The sequence below is a fragment of the Galeopterus variegatus genome, unplaced genomic scaffold (assembly GCF_000696425.1).
Source record: "Galeopterus variegatus unplaced genomic scaffold, G_variegatus-3.0.2 Scaffold1172, whole genome shotgun sequence".
Taxonomy (NCBI): domain Eukaryota; kingdom Metazoa; phylum Chordata; class Mammalia; order Dermoptera; family Cynocephalidae; genus Galeopterus; species Galeopterus variegatus.
In genome coordinates this window covers 141,375-156,585 of record NW_007727283.1, presented here as the reverse complement: position 1 = coordinate 156,585, position 15,211 = coordinate 141,375, and the positions used below count along the sequence as shown (strand labels likewise).

At 40.3% G+C, this 15,211-nt stretch overlaps 1 protein-coding gene across 1 annotated transcript in view; it reads right to left on the bottom strand.

Moving 5' to 3' along the window:
- SOCS5 (suppressor of cytokine signaling 5) overlaps positions 1-336 on the bottom strand; it is a 66,834-nt gene extending 66,498 nt beyond the window's left edge. Inside the window, exon 1 of the mRNA XM_008575356.1 lies at positions 171-336. The gene's annotated coding sequence lies outside the window, so the exon portion shown is untranslated. The remainder of the gene's footprint in view (positions 1-170) is intronic.
- Positions 337-15,211: the final 14,875 nt, after the last annotated feature.

The window sequence follows — 15,211 nt, the reverse complement described above, 5'->3', positions numbered from 1 at the left end:
GCCCCCAGAGCCGCCGGATGCCCCCGCCAGGCCCCCACCTCCTTCCCCGGCCGCCTCCCCCTCTACACCCTTTTCCCCTCCCCCCTCCCCCCAACCCCCACCGGAATGGAAAATACCTCCCAGGACGGGGGGCGGGGGGCGGGGCCCCGCCTCTCTGAAGGGCAGCCTACCGTGACCAATAGCAGGCGGGGCTTGGGAGGGGCGGGATTCCTAGCGGCCAATCCGGAGGCGTGTAGGTGAAGGCCGAAGAAGGGAGGCAGGGAGCGAGAGGGGGTCGGCCCGGGAGTCAGGGAGGTCCGGCCGCTCGCGTGCGCGCTGTGCGCGGCTGCCATTTTGGAATCGGGCAGCTGTGACGGCGGCTGGGTTCGGCAGGGGGCGAAAGGGAGGAGCCAGTCAGGTGGGAGAGAGGAGGTCACGTGTTCTGGAAAGGCGGGGTAAAACGGGATGCGACCCGAGGGGAGGGGGCGGTGGCGGCGAGTCACGGGGGCTGAGGAAGGTCACGTGATGGAAGGGCCAGGCGTGGGCTTTGGGGTGGAAGGTCAACCTGAGGTGGGAAAACTTTGTCCTTGGTTTTAACTCCGTCAGGGGGAAAGAGAGGAAGACTCTGAATGGAGGTTGTGAGTTCCGCGTAGGAAAATGTGAATGAGGCTGCTGAGCTCCTCTAACATGGAGCCACCCAGTTACTGAGTTCCAAGATCCACGGGAAACCGGGCGCCTCATTAATTCAAGTATTCCCATCCCCACTCCCAGCTACCACGAAAATGACTCACAAATCGGAGGGAGAGATGTTCTGTCTCCCTCTTTTGCATGCACTTTATATATGGAAGGGCCCCCGCCCTAGAAATGGCTGAAAGGGTAGAAGAGGAGGAGGAGAGTCGAGGAATGGTGATGCCTGCAGGACTCCATCTGGCCTTTAAGAAATCTTGTTCACAAATTTACCGGCCACTTAAGTGTTAGAGATACCCAAGTTCGTGTTCCAACGCCTCCAACTTAAGAAAAATAAGCAAACCGAAAAACTTGCCTGTGAGACTCTGTCTAACTCTCACCCTTTATTTCAACTCATACCTCAAGTATAGGCTAAATTATTCTCCCTACTAGTCCCCTGAAAGTGCTCCTCTTGAGGCTACCAGTGACATCCATATAACCGAACTGAAGGGTGACTTTTTAGTCCTTGTCTTACTTGATGTCTTGCAGTAGATTCTGTGGACTGCATCCTTCTTGAAGCTTTTTCTCCTCTCGAACCCCTCACCCCACTTTCCCTGATACCAAAAATCCTCAGATTGCCTTTCTCTTCAGTTAACCTTTCTAAATCTGCTCTTTGTTGATTCTGTAATCCTCCACGCCACTTCCCCGCTGATCTAACATCGCCCTACCCCTTCTAACTTCACTGGGTTGATATATTTACAAAATGCCCTCTGCTTTCCATTTCTACTACCCCTGCCTCACCGGTGTCTTATATTCATTAGGCCAGTGTTTATTGAGCACCTGACTGTATGCCAGGCATTGTTTGAGATGATCAGGACATAGCCATGAACAAAACTGATAAAGTTCCTGAAGGGGGTGAGACAAATGGTATATGAGTAAGTTAGTAAATAAACAAGATAACGCAGGAGGTAATAAGTGTTATGAAGGCAATAAAACAGGGAAACCTATAAGAACCTCCCCAAGTTGTCGTCCAGCTCTTCACTGCAGTCCATCCACCTCTCTTCCTTCTCATCCTTTCTTTTTATTCTCGAAGAGGTGATTGCTCTGATTCCATCACGTGGAGTCTTGATTTCATTCCCTTTCATCTGTTAGGACTTCCCTCTATTTGTATATTTTTATGTTATAGCTGCCTGAATACAAATTCCCAAATTAGATGATAAGCTATTTGAGGTCAGGGATCATATCTTATACTTCTTTTTACCCCCACAGTGTCTTGGCTCAGAATAGGTGCTTACAAAATGAATATTAAGTGAGTTGCTGAGTCCCCTGACACCTGAAACAGGCTACCCACAAAAGCTTCTCCAGCATAAATCAGAATGGGAAGGTCAGTGAACTCACCTTTTTGAGTGTAGTGGCAATGATGTCTCAAGGCAGGGAACAAAATTATGAATGAGATTACCTGTTTTGTTCCCTTCCGGGCCTGGAATTCCATGATGCTGTGCTCCTTTTGGGGCAGTAGTTACTTCATAAATATTACTTTACTTGACAATGCCAAGTACATGTGGGCAATTTAAAAGTACTCTTTATTTCTGATGATGAGCTTAAAACCCAGAGTACTCCGGGTGGATTGCCAGGATAGGCCCTGCAGGAGAAGGTAGTTGCCACTTCACTTTATTTCCAGGCCTTTGGGTATTGCACCCCAATAAGGAGTGAGATGTTGCCAGTTCCATCATAGTCATTGTAATTAAATCCAAGTTCTGGCAAAGGGCAGTACATAATTATGAAGTATTATTATGGTTTTTGTCATTATTAGGCACCCAGCTGCCCGGCCCAGGAAACCACAGTAGTAAAACACTGAGAAGCCAAGCTTCTCTCCCAGCTGGCATGCACCGATACCAGGTGTATTGGCACATAGTCTTGCAGCTCCACGCTGATCAAGATGAGACCGTCTGTCCTCTCTTTTTGGCAAAATAAAAATTTAAATTAAATGAATGGAAAGAGGAAATTGTAAAGAAAGACCTTTGCCTCCACCTCTGAATCAAATCCCTTTTTTCCCAACCTCCCCAGAATCTAAGTATTCATTGCATAAATCTTTTTCAACTTTATCCTTGACCTGCTGGCTTCCTGAACATCCTTTCACAATGTCTCCTGAGGATATATGGCATTGTGTTAGGGTGAGAATACAAAGCACAGAAAAGAGCACTTTTACTTTCAAGAAACATCATTTAGACTAAATAATTTAGAAAGCATAGTCAGGTTTGACAAGAAATCTGCCATTATTGAACACCTACTAAATGCCACGATCAGCATCTTCATATATGCTATCTGACTTAATCTGCACCACCCTGAATGGTAGTTTTCATTATCCTCATTTTTTTTCAAAGTCACAAAGACAGTAAATGACAGAGATTCCAACATAAACACATAAATTTGGTGATTGTACAAATATACTTATAGTGCACTAGTCCAGACAGGTAGCTGAATATAGGTGTCAGATTTCACCTCTTTCTATCAAATTAAAAATTGTTTCTTGTACAAAGTAGGTTTTAAGCTGAGCACTGAAAGGGCAATTCAGAACTGATGGCTGAGGGAATGTTGCCAAAGGAGGAGGCCAAATTGGCCATAAGCCTAAAATCAATCAATAAGGAAAGATTTCTTGCTCAGAGATGATTCATATTATATTCTTCAAGTACCTTTATTGTCTCAGCTGCTCCAAATGGGTAAGTCAACCAATGTGGTACTGCAGGAAGAGCGTACTGAAGATGGAGGCAGGTAGTTTGGGGAATGAATAAATCTGAATGGAGAATTCCCAAAATGGCCAATAAACTGGCACATCTAGCATTGGCTTCTGAAATAACTGAAACCATGGCAGCTTTCCCTGCTGCCAATCATTTGTTTTTAACACTAATGTGTGTAGAACAATTTCCCATTTTCTTCGTTTTTTCTAAAACAAGAATTTTTAGACTATTTAGTGCTTGCTCTTCTGTATAAGGAAGTTCACTTCTACTATTTTTAGTGGGTTTTTTTAAAAGGGATTTGAGATTCAATAAATTGCACTCATTTTAAGTAGCAGTTTGATCTGTTCTGAGACATGTTTACCTTTATAACTACTATATAATCAAGAAGTAGAACATTTCAATTACCCCAAAAAGTTTCCATGTTGCAGTAGGAATTTTAATACAACTTGTATTTTAATGACTCCAAAATCTAGATCTCCAACTTCAATCTTGCTTTTGAAGTCTAGACCCATATTTTTAGCTGCCTGCTTGACATATATACCTGGATGTTACAAACAGGCATCTCAAACCAAACACAACTTATGGCAAATGCTTTATCTTAACTACAGGAAAACTTCCATCTCTTACCTATTTCCTTCTTAACCCTCTCCAGTTTGGTTAAGGTAATCATCATCTACCATGACATATACACTAGAAGCTTTTTAAAATAATCTTTTTCCTCCCTCTCTTCTATCTCCCAAAGTCAATAAGCGATTCTAGCTCACACAATCACTTAGCTCACACAATCACTTTTAATAGGTCCTTTCCATTTCCACTACCCTCATTCAGACATTAACTTGCTTTCACAATTGCAAAAAACTCCTAACTTGTTTCTTCATGCTCCAGGTCATCCACCAATCTGCCACTCTAATTTTCTTTTGAAAATCCAGATCAGTCCCCTGCTTTCAGGGACTACCCAGCTACATATAAAATAACACTGAAAATGTTTCATAATATTGTCCGACCTCCCCTCTGGACTCCTCTGCTCCCCACTATTAGAGTATGCTATACACTTTCATCTTTCTGTGCTTTTCATCAAAGCTCTGCCTGAAACGTGCTTCCTCCTCCAACTGAAAACTCCTCTTCATCTTTCACAGCCCCATGTAAATGACTTTTCCTCAGTGAAGCCTTCCCAGACCTTTCCAATAAAAATAGTCATTCTCTCCCTTACATTTAACATCCCATAGTATGTTGCACATACATTTATCACACTGAATAGGCATGGTGGTGAAATAGAAGAGAAGAGCCAAGTCAGAAGATCTGGGTTTAAATTAAGAATCTCTTTCATCATTTGCTGTGCCATCCAAGACAAGTCACATAACCTCTCTGAACCTCAGTTATTTATAAAATTGTAATAAAACAACTATAATAATATCCTACCTCATAGGACTATTGTGGTGATCAAATGAATTATAATGTGAATGTGATTTGTGCTGTACAGACACTAGGTATTATAATTACAACACTGTATCTCTTAATAGATTTTGAGCACTATGAGTGCAAAACCAACACCTTGCTCATCTTTATAACCCGTCTCCCTAACATAGTGCCCGGGCCTGCCTGTTCCCTAGACTGGCCTATGACATAAGTTATCATTTTTTTGTAGAATCATGTTTTCCCAGTTATTCCCTCAATTAACTCTCTTAGCCTACTTTCTATAATGTTTCTTCAAAAGTCAATCATGACATCCTCATTTCTTTTTATAATTGTTTATTGCCTTTATAATTAAATAGTCACATAAAAGGTCTCTAAAAAAATTCTATCCATGATTAATTTTAAATGCCTTTATTTTCTCAATAAAAACTTTTTAGAGCCATCGTATGAACATCCCTGTTCTAGGCACTGGGCATATAGGGAAGAACAAGAGACTTCATAGAACTGACATTATAGTGGGGGCAATAAACACCACACAACAAATAAAAATTTTAATCTACAAAGTCAAAGGTGCTACAAATAGCATAGAACTATGATGTAACTGGAGTGGTCAGGTAAGTGTTTGAGCATCAACAAAAGTCAGGGGGAAGAGCATTCCAGGCAAAGGAAGAGTACAGACAGAGGCCCTGAGGAACTGAGAGAAGGCCTGTGTATCATGTAGGAAGCAAGGGGCCCTGGTAGGAGTTGAAATCAAAGAAGCAGATTGGGGCCAGGTCATGCAGGGCTTTGAAGTTCATGGTAAAGAGTTTAAATTTTATTTTAATTGTAATAAGAAGGCTTTGAAGAGTTTTAAGCAGGGTCGTGATATGATTTGATTTGTTTTTAAAAAGATTGCCTTAGCTACATAAAGAAAATGTATTCTGGGGGCAGTGGAAGAGAAGGCAGACCAGTTGCTTTGGTCCAGACTACTGATGTGGGTGCTTTGGATTAGGGTGGTAGGTGCTGAAGGTTAAGAGGAGTAGGTTTTAAGGAATGTTTTGCAGGTAAAACTGAAAGGTCTTACTGATGGATTTCATGGGGTGAGAGAGAAAGACATTGAAGATGACTCAGAATTTTGGCCTAAGCAATTGGGTGGGTGAAAGCTCAGTTTACAGAGTGCCAGTTCTATGGCAGGCACTGTGCTAGACTCTGAGATTACAAAACTCAATGAATAAAACACTGTCCTTGCCCTCAAAAACTCAAAGTCTAGTGGGAAAGATTGCCTCATATGCTCGTGATTTCCGTGGAATGTTTCAGCACAATGACAAAGCTGTACATAGGTTACAATGACAGCATCCAGAAGGAACTGCTAGATCAGTCCAGATAAGTGAACCAGGAGTCTTGGGAAGATAACTAGGGAACTATCTTGGCATTTATGAATACGTGCAGTGACTTACATTCTAGATAAAGCTTTAACTCTCTATGAATAAATAAGGTATAATCATTGTCAGCAGCCTCTTCCAAAACCTTGGTTTGTTATTTCTTTTCAAGAGAAAAGGAAAGGATATGAAAAAATAGCCAAGACAATAAAGATACTGGAAAGAGGCAAAGTGTTCAGCTAACAAGAATGGGAATCAGTATGGTTTGGCCTTCTGCTATAGTCCCTTACTCAAACCCTACCAACAGTATGCCTTTGGTTGAAGATGGATTTAGGTTTTTTTTTTTTTTTCTATTTTAATAGTAGATATAACTTTTATGAAATTACCATATGACTCTTAAATGACTTCTCTCAAGTTTTTTTTCTTTTTGGTATTTACTTATTTATATTTGACTGGCTGATATACTCACATTTCACAAATCAAAACAAAATACAGCAGTAGTCTGCCTTATCCTCAGTTTCACTTTTCATGGTTTCAGTTACTCACGGTCAGCTGAAGTCCAAAAATAATACATGGAAAATTCCAGAAATAATTCATAAGTTTTAAATTGTGCGCTGTTCTGAGTAGTGTGATGAAATCTCGAACCGTCCCTCTCCACCCCACCCGGGACATGAGTCTTCCCTTTGTCCAGCAGGTGCACGGTGTCTACACTGCCTGCTGATTTATCACTTAGTAGCCATCTCGGTTATGAGATCTACTGTTGCTGAAATCTCGAACCGTCCCTCTCCACCCCACCCGGGACATGAGTCTTCCCTTTGTCCAGCAGATGCACGGTGTCTACACTGCCTGCTGATTTATCACTTAGTAGCCATCTCGGTTATGAGATCTACTGTTGTGGTATTGTAGTGCAGTATTGTAAGGGCCCCAAAGCACAAGAGTAGTGATGCTGGCAGATTGTTATAATTGTTCTATTTCGTTATTAGTTATTGCTGTTAATCTCTTACTGTGCCTGATTTATAAATTAAACTTTATCATAGGTGTGTGCGTGCTAGGAAAAAACAGTATATGTAGGATTTGGTACTATCCGCAGTTTTAGGCATCCACTGGAGGTCTTGGAACGTATTCCCTGAGGATAAGAGTGGACTACTGTAAAAAAGCGGAGAGTTAAAAGTCTCTCTTCTCCCCGGCCCCTTCTACCCAGTTCTTCTCCTGCTCTGCCATCTTAGGTAGAGGTAACTATTTATATTGGTTTCTCTATGTATCTTTCCAGTGTTTCTTCATGCAAATACAAGCAATTCTTATATTTCTTTCCTTTCCTCCTTTTTACATAAGAGGTGGCATACTGTATCCCCTGATCTGCATCTTGCCTTTCCTTCTAACAATGGACCTTGGAGATCTTACATGTCAGTATTAAAAGAGCTTCCTCATTCTTTTAAACAGCTGCATATAGTTACACTGCAGGATATGCCATAGTTTATTTAACCATTCCCCTATTGATAAACACTTGGGTTGTTTCCAATTTTTGGTATTTATTACAAACAACGCTGCAATGAATAACCTGGCACATATGTATGCAAATATATCCTTAGGGTAAATTCCCAGAAGTCTCCCAGACTTTAATAAAATCTTCCAAAGGAATGTTCTAAGATGGTGTGACTGAGTTTCCAATTTATAGTCTCATCCAAAGATTAACTCCTCATTCCATTAAGAGTAGCTCCTCATTCTCCTATCCTTAGGGTAAATTCCCAGAAGTCTCCCAGACTTTAATAAAATCTTCCAAAGGAATGTTTTAAGATGGTGTGACTGAGTTTCCAATTTATAGTCTCATCCAAAGATTAACTCCTCATTCCATTAAGAGTAGCTCCTCATTCTCCGGCCTGTAAATTTTATCTTTGTATTTTTTCCAATAAGGAAAAATTTTTATATTTAACCTGCCTCTCCTGCAACCAGTTATAGTTGGCATGATGTTTTAAATAAACAAAACAAAACAAAACAGAGAGAATAAAATTCAGTTTGATTCTGCCCCACTTAATGAATTGCAAGCCCTAGGAAATACCTGAGTTTTCTTAATTCAACTATAGAAGCGTCTCTGGAATGAAGTCTCAGATAGGGATGATAGGTTTGGAGTTGCGAAGTTGTAAGGTGTACCCTGCCCCAAACAGATCTAGTGCCACCCTAGCTCTAGGGCCAAATACCCATTGGCCATTTTTTTATTAGCATCCCTTCTCACTTCCTTGGTAATTCTTCATTTTCCCATAGTTGCTTTTGGAAAATAGGTTTAAAGCCTTGGTGAAGTGGGTAGACTTTTGTAAATGTGCTTTTTAACTTGGCCGCGTAGAGTAAGTATTCTATCTTTACACTAGTTCCCCATTCCCAACGCTCAAAAGACCTTATATTATTTATTAGATTATATATATATTAGGCCAGAATGAAAGAATCCTAAGGCACTTAATTTACGTGAGATCTTTGGGGAATATATAGAGGCAGAAATATGTACAACTGATGTGGCAATGACAACTGCCATTAAAATATATATATATATATTTGGGATACATATATATCTCAAGAAGCTAGTCCAGTCACATTAGTATGATTATTAGAAAATAAAATTATCTTTCCATATGGAACTTCTCTTTGCTTCTGTTCCATGAGTGTTTTTGTTTTTGCTTTCTTGTTTAATTATAGCATAACATAAAGTGTTTAAAATAAAACATGAGGTTAATAAGGTACACCCAATAGCTATCCAGAAAGTTTTTCTTAGCTCCAGTGCTCTCTTCCTCAGGAATCACAAAATCTACAAAATCTAGAACTGTCCTACTCTCTGAAGACCGTCTAGTTCCAGCTCGAGTTTGTAACCATTTTTTAAATTTCACACTTAAAGATTCTACAATTTTTCTTTTGGCCATTACCTAATTTTTTCCCTTGGCCAGTAAAACTTGGACTCTAGCCTCAGAATATATCTACAATTCTTTCTTAGGTGAAAAATAATATCGGATGAACTTATTTGTGCATCTAGTCCCTGACTATCTGTAGAGAACATCAGTTCTACTGACCACACTCTTGTTTTCTTCTGAGGACTATGTTCCTCCCTTACTCTCAGTCTATGGGCATGGGGAGCAGAGTGATGTCCCCACCTCCAGCCCCCACCCATTTGCCTTAGAGGCAAAGCATGTGAGCTTGGTCTAGACTACCTAGTATGTCCTATTCCCCCGGCCACATTAATTGATTCTGGACCAACTAGAACAAGTCATCTCTGGAATTGAGCCTAGGTGCAAGTAGTCTCTGGAGCAGCTTGCATCCCTACCGGGCACATGAGAGGAGAGCTTGCCTAAGAAAGAAAATGACAGTGAATGTTGGGCCTGCGGGATTGGGAGGACCGGGAAGTGGCAACAAAGTGGCAATAGAACCTCCATCTTGTCAACTCCACCCCTCTCCCCTAATGCTCCCCGGAATTACCGTCACCCCTGTTAGGCAGGAACCGGAAACTGAACCCTGCTCAAAACCATACCATATATGGGCAAAAAAATGACCAACAGCCCTCCCTATAAATACCTGTTTGTATCTATTCTGGGCGTGACTTCCCCGGCTTCACTCCCTTGCGAGCCGCAGAACTTGCCTGAGAGCGCTTCCATTAAAGCTTGCCTAGAACCCGTTGCCTGGCTCCTTTTGTTACTTCCCACCGTCGATCTGAACCGCACATTGAAGATGCTGAATTGAGAAACTGAGAAAGAAATCCATTCCCGGGTCACATTGCTTGAGCCCTGGATCAAGCATCACCTAAATCAGATACTCTAAATTTTCAGTTATATGAGCCAAATAAATTTACCATTTTGATTAAGCTAGTTTGGATTATTATTATTTTTTTTAATCTCTGGCAATCAGAGGCTTTTTTAGTTGGTGCAATATCTTCAAACAAAATTAGATGAATTAAATTCATGTTGTTCCCATGGTTTGGCAAATGATTTCTTCAGTTAATTCCCAGAATTAATAATAGGAGTAATGCTACCATTGCAGCATACCCACAGACTGAACACAACCAGAGCTCTCCTCTGCTTCCCCCAAGGACTCCTCCAGTTCTATGCTTAAACCAGCCCACTGGTGAAGTTAAGAAAAGAAAACCTCAGGGAATTAAGCCAATTTATTTTGGGGGTCAGTTCCAGTTCACTCTCAGCAGTGAATAAGATGTTTGAATCCATTTCTGGTTCAGGCCTCCCTCAGATCAAGGTGTCAGCAGGGTCGGTCTCACCTCCTTGAAACTCATACCTCTCTTTCCCTTCTGTATTTCTTAATTCAGCTGCTTTGGAGGAGAGAACACAGAGGTTCACTCTCCCATTTGTAACCAGACGGGAGCTCTGCATTCTCTCACCTGAAGTAACTATTTTCTCTTTCCAAAGCTCTCAACTACCATTTGGTAGACTGATTGGTTTTTAAGAGTGCAATTATTTTTTTTATTTTAAATCATTAAAAACCCTTAACTTGAAATACAAACTTAATTTTTGGTAATCTTAGTTGCAGTCCTGAGACAGAACATGAAAAAAATTCATGTTTTTTCTCTGAATGAGTGCAGAAGACAGAAAAAAACTGAAAACACAGGGTTAAAGTTTTGTTCCAGTTTGAGAGAACTATGTAACATGGAATAAAGTTGCACCTGTCTTACTAGTTTTGATATAGGTGAAACATGGCCTCTGTTTGAAAATTATTTCTAATTATCAGAGTGATCCTCCATCAGTGTCTTAAGGCCCTAAGACTTAGTGAGCATTCTTGGGACAGATTATTCTCTAGAAAAGGCTCAGAATATCAACTGCACCATTTTTTAAACTGCTTCAGGTATTCTAATGGATATGTTCTGATATGAAGTATCCTTTGCTTCAATGCTTCCGTGGTTTCTTTTAATTTCAAGACACAAAATGCTCAGCTTGTTCCAGGATATTTTTTGTAAGTCGGTGGTGTGCAAACAAAAGATAGAATGACAGATGCCATCTATATATGTTACAAAAACACCTCTTGCTTATGCATGTGTAAGCACAAAGTTGCATCCAACAAGATGTAGAGATGTTTTCCACATGCACATGTGAGCAGGACAGGTCTTCCCAAACTGATGGGGCCATAAAACCAGTTTTCATGAATATGTGTACATTCTGCAAAGACATTCCCTCTTGTAAATACGGCTAGATCTTCAGAATTGGAGCCCAAGTTTAGCTGAGCTTTAGTTCAGTTTCCCATTAGTTCGAGAGAGACTATGGCCACCAAAATGGATTACATATCTTTTTAGTGCTTCTTCTGAGGCTTTTATGTTTCCCCTGGCTCTGTGTTATTTAAAGTTAAAGTTTAAGATTTAAATCCTTTTACTTGGTCCTCAAAAAAAAAACCCGTAATTAATCTTACAAAATTAAATTCACTGGCAATGTGCTTTGGAGGGAATAAACTTGTGTTCCACAAAAGGGCTTGGATATACAGAATTTCAGTGCTTCAAATGATGTAATTTTCTATAATGTTTAGCCTGTCATTTTTAGTCTGGTATTCATATAATAGGAGATTTCGAAGAAAAAGCTAAAGAGAGGCTAATTTGCCTGGTAGTGCTTCTGTTCTTTTGTTCTTTCAGAATCTAAAATTAACCAACATCTGCAGTGTCAACAAGGACTCCATATGGCATTCAAGTTCGTACTTTTCCTAAATAATGCATCCAAGGCAATATAATCTGAGAGGAATTCTGAGGTAGTATGAATAGAATGCCTCATATGTATAGCACTTGATAGTTTCACAAAGTGATTTCACAACCAGGACCTTATTTGATCCTCACAACAACATTCAGAGGCAAGGAGATCAGGTATTTGTTATTCTTGTTGAACAGATGAGAAGACAGAGGTCCAAATTATTGAAAAAATATGACCATAGTCACAAACCTGATAAGTAGCAGAATGAAAAAAAGCGCAGGCCATCTGTTTCCTAATTCAATGCTCTTTCTGTCATATTATTAGGATCAAGTTATTGACAACTCATGTTAATATAGCATGTGTTCAAAACAATACATTCCACAAACAGTGCTGTAGGAAAATAAAAAGAACTCAATGCCAGAAACTAAATAATAAATATGCATGTTTGATTTTCTGAAGTTTAATGGATCTCATTTACTCAATTAAGTTAGTAGATGATTTCTACAGAAATCCATCTATTTACTCTTGTGACTTCCTATTTTACCTTCAAATAAAAGTTTTTACAAAATACTTTCTCTCTTTGTGAAATTACAACTTGTAAATCTTTATTAGCCATATCTAGAAAATCCAAAAACTTTCCTGTCAGAGTTGCAACTAAGAGTGTTTTTCTCACAGTAATAAATATAATTTATATCTACCTGAGTTTTGAAACATTTCATTTCAATTCAAACTTCTGTAAATCTCTGCATCGTAGCAACCACTCAGAATTTCTGGGACAAAAAGCAAGTTGTTTGAAGTCAAAGAATGCATTAAAAACATAGCTTGTTACTAGAAATAGGCGTAAATTCAGAAGGACCCCATTTTTTAAGGCATAAATAATGTTATTGCCAATCCATACTTTACAGAAATTTCTAGCTATGTAATATTACCATTTTTTACTATAAAATGCAGCAAAATTCAATTGCTTCCATTTCTTCAAAGTTGGAGGCATAAAAATTATGAATGCTGGCATTCTTGAAGAGGAGCACTGTGAGTTTGTAATATCAAAAAGGTGCTGGCATTCTCAAACACTGACAGGCAGATATATTTTCAACAAGTGGAAACACAGGACAAACTGGAAAAAGGAGCAGCCAGCAAGAATTTCGATCACAGTTTGGCTTAGTCTATGCTGGTTCTGAAGAGACTTTACAAAAGTGCATCTGTAGGAAGCATCTTCTCCCAAGTGGAAAGCTGGCAAGAAGCAGTATTTGAGGTTGCTGACACCAAAGCAACCAGAGCTTACTTAAAACTTAAAACATTTTTTTTGCATTAGTTGTTTGGATATGTCTCAAAGACCACAAACAGAAAAGCAATATTTAAATTCAATACTCTACAAACATTCTTGCGATTCTAAAAGACTACCTACTCTGTGTCTGGAATTAGTGGAAATACACTAAACATTTTTGAAAAGGCCATCTAGCCTAAGTAGGATGTTATCTTTCCATGCACGAGCATACTGGATGTGGGAGAGGTTAAAAAAAAAAAAAAAGAGGGAGAAAGAGACAAAGAGAACAAAATATGGAATGTGCAAGGAAGTGGCAGGAATTGAGGGGAGCTGGAGAATTTGGGCAGAAAAGCCTAGAGAGAAGAGGGTTGAATCACTTGAGAAGGCAGTAGCGCCATCTGGCTAGTCGTGGGGATCTGTGAGGGGGGAGCTAAGGGTGACAGAGAATGTGACTGTAGTGGTGACATGCAGAGGTAATCTGCTTGCAGAAAAATGGCAATGGCATGAGGAAGGGAAGTACCCAAAGCACCACGAGAACCCACACTGTGCTGGTGTTCTCTTGACTTATTCAGTCAGATCTAGTCCCCTGTCCCACCATCATTACACCTCTGCACCCCACCACAAGAAAAATCTGTTCACAGGCCCAGGTTTGTTAAACTTTGTTCTTATCCACCCACTGAGTGATTTGTGAAGATAGGGCTGGTAATTTTCCTTTATCCGTGGCTTCAGCACTAATCAATCAGAATTGGAATGATGGAACTTTGTTCCCAGTCAACCCACTCACAACCACAGACCTCTTCGTGCCACAGCGAAGTAACGTGGTCCCTTAGCTACTCTGCTGCTGATTAATGGACTGGACAGAAAAGTGTTGGAAGGGCTGGTGCAATTCCCACAATAATCCAACTCTTTTCTGCCAGATTGGGGAAAAAAAAAGAGGGGGAGGGGGGAGTTGATCATGTCAAACCAAGTTAGCCAATACCTATATTGTCTGCCTGAATTATAAAGCACGACAGTACATCCTGTTCTTTCACAGTTCGTTATTAGAAGAAAGAGTATGAGGAAGTATTGGACCATGCCTGTAATACACAAGATACCTAGAAACCCCAGGGCACTTCCACACTGCCCATTGGAATATTTCATTTGCACACTGACACAATAATGGTTACTCTCAACATCAGACCCAATACCACTTCTGCTTCCCCGCCTTGCTTAGATGCAGATAAACAGTGATTCCTGGAGGCAGTGGGAGAAGAACGTGGCCTTGCCAGCCAATGTTGAGAAAGACCAAAGACTTAACTACATACATATAGGTCATTAACCTGCCTTTCCCAAAACACGCAGCACATGTATCACTGCCACAGGAAGAATCACATTCCCTAAGATCATCCTAAGGGTGTCTATGGAGAGTGGCTGGATCCATGGGACTTTGCTTTCCTCCTTTTTGACAGCCTTTTGGAGTCTGTGCACTCTCAGGAACCTGATTTCTCCTGTGTGAAAATACTGAGAGCCAGGAAGAATGGAACATAATGTGATTCATCCCTGAATCCCTCATCCTGCTGGATATGCCCCAGGGTGGAGTAGTTCTTGCTATCACAAATAATTCAGCCCTGAGTGAATCAACATGCTTAAAAGAAGTTTCCAAATATGTCTAAAACTCTAGTTGCAGCGACTTAGGTGTCAATTAATAAGGGCATATTTAGAATAGTACAGAGTTTGAAATTAGAAAAACAAAGGGGCACTGTGATATGGTAGAAAGCCAGATATTGTTGGCTGTCAGTAACTAGTAACTGTCAGTGACTAATCATGTCACTGTCAGTAACTAGTTGTGTGCCTTTGGTCATTACGCTCAGGTCTCAGTTGTCTCAATTCTAAAATGAACACTAAAGTGAAAAGAATTTCATTTTAGAAAAAACTTTTGAGATATGGATTTATGTTCTCTCTGTATTTTTCCCTTTCCCTTTCCCACTCTTGCTGGCTCTGTGTGTCTTTGCCACAGAAGAGGCTTGTGGCTAGACTTCCAGGCTTTAGTTGTGAATAAGCCCATTGAGGAGAATAGAGTTTGAAGAGGGCCGTATTTTCCCAAACTAAAAAGATTTGTGATTCCAGAAGCAGCAAGGATATCACCCTGCTTCTTAAAAG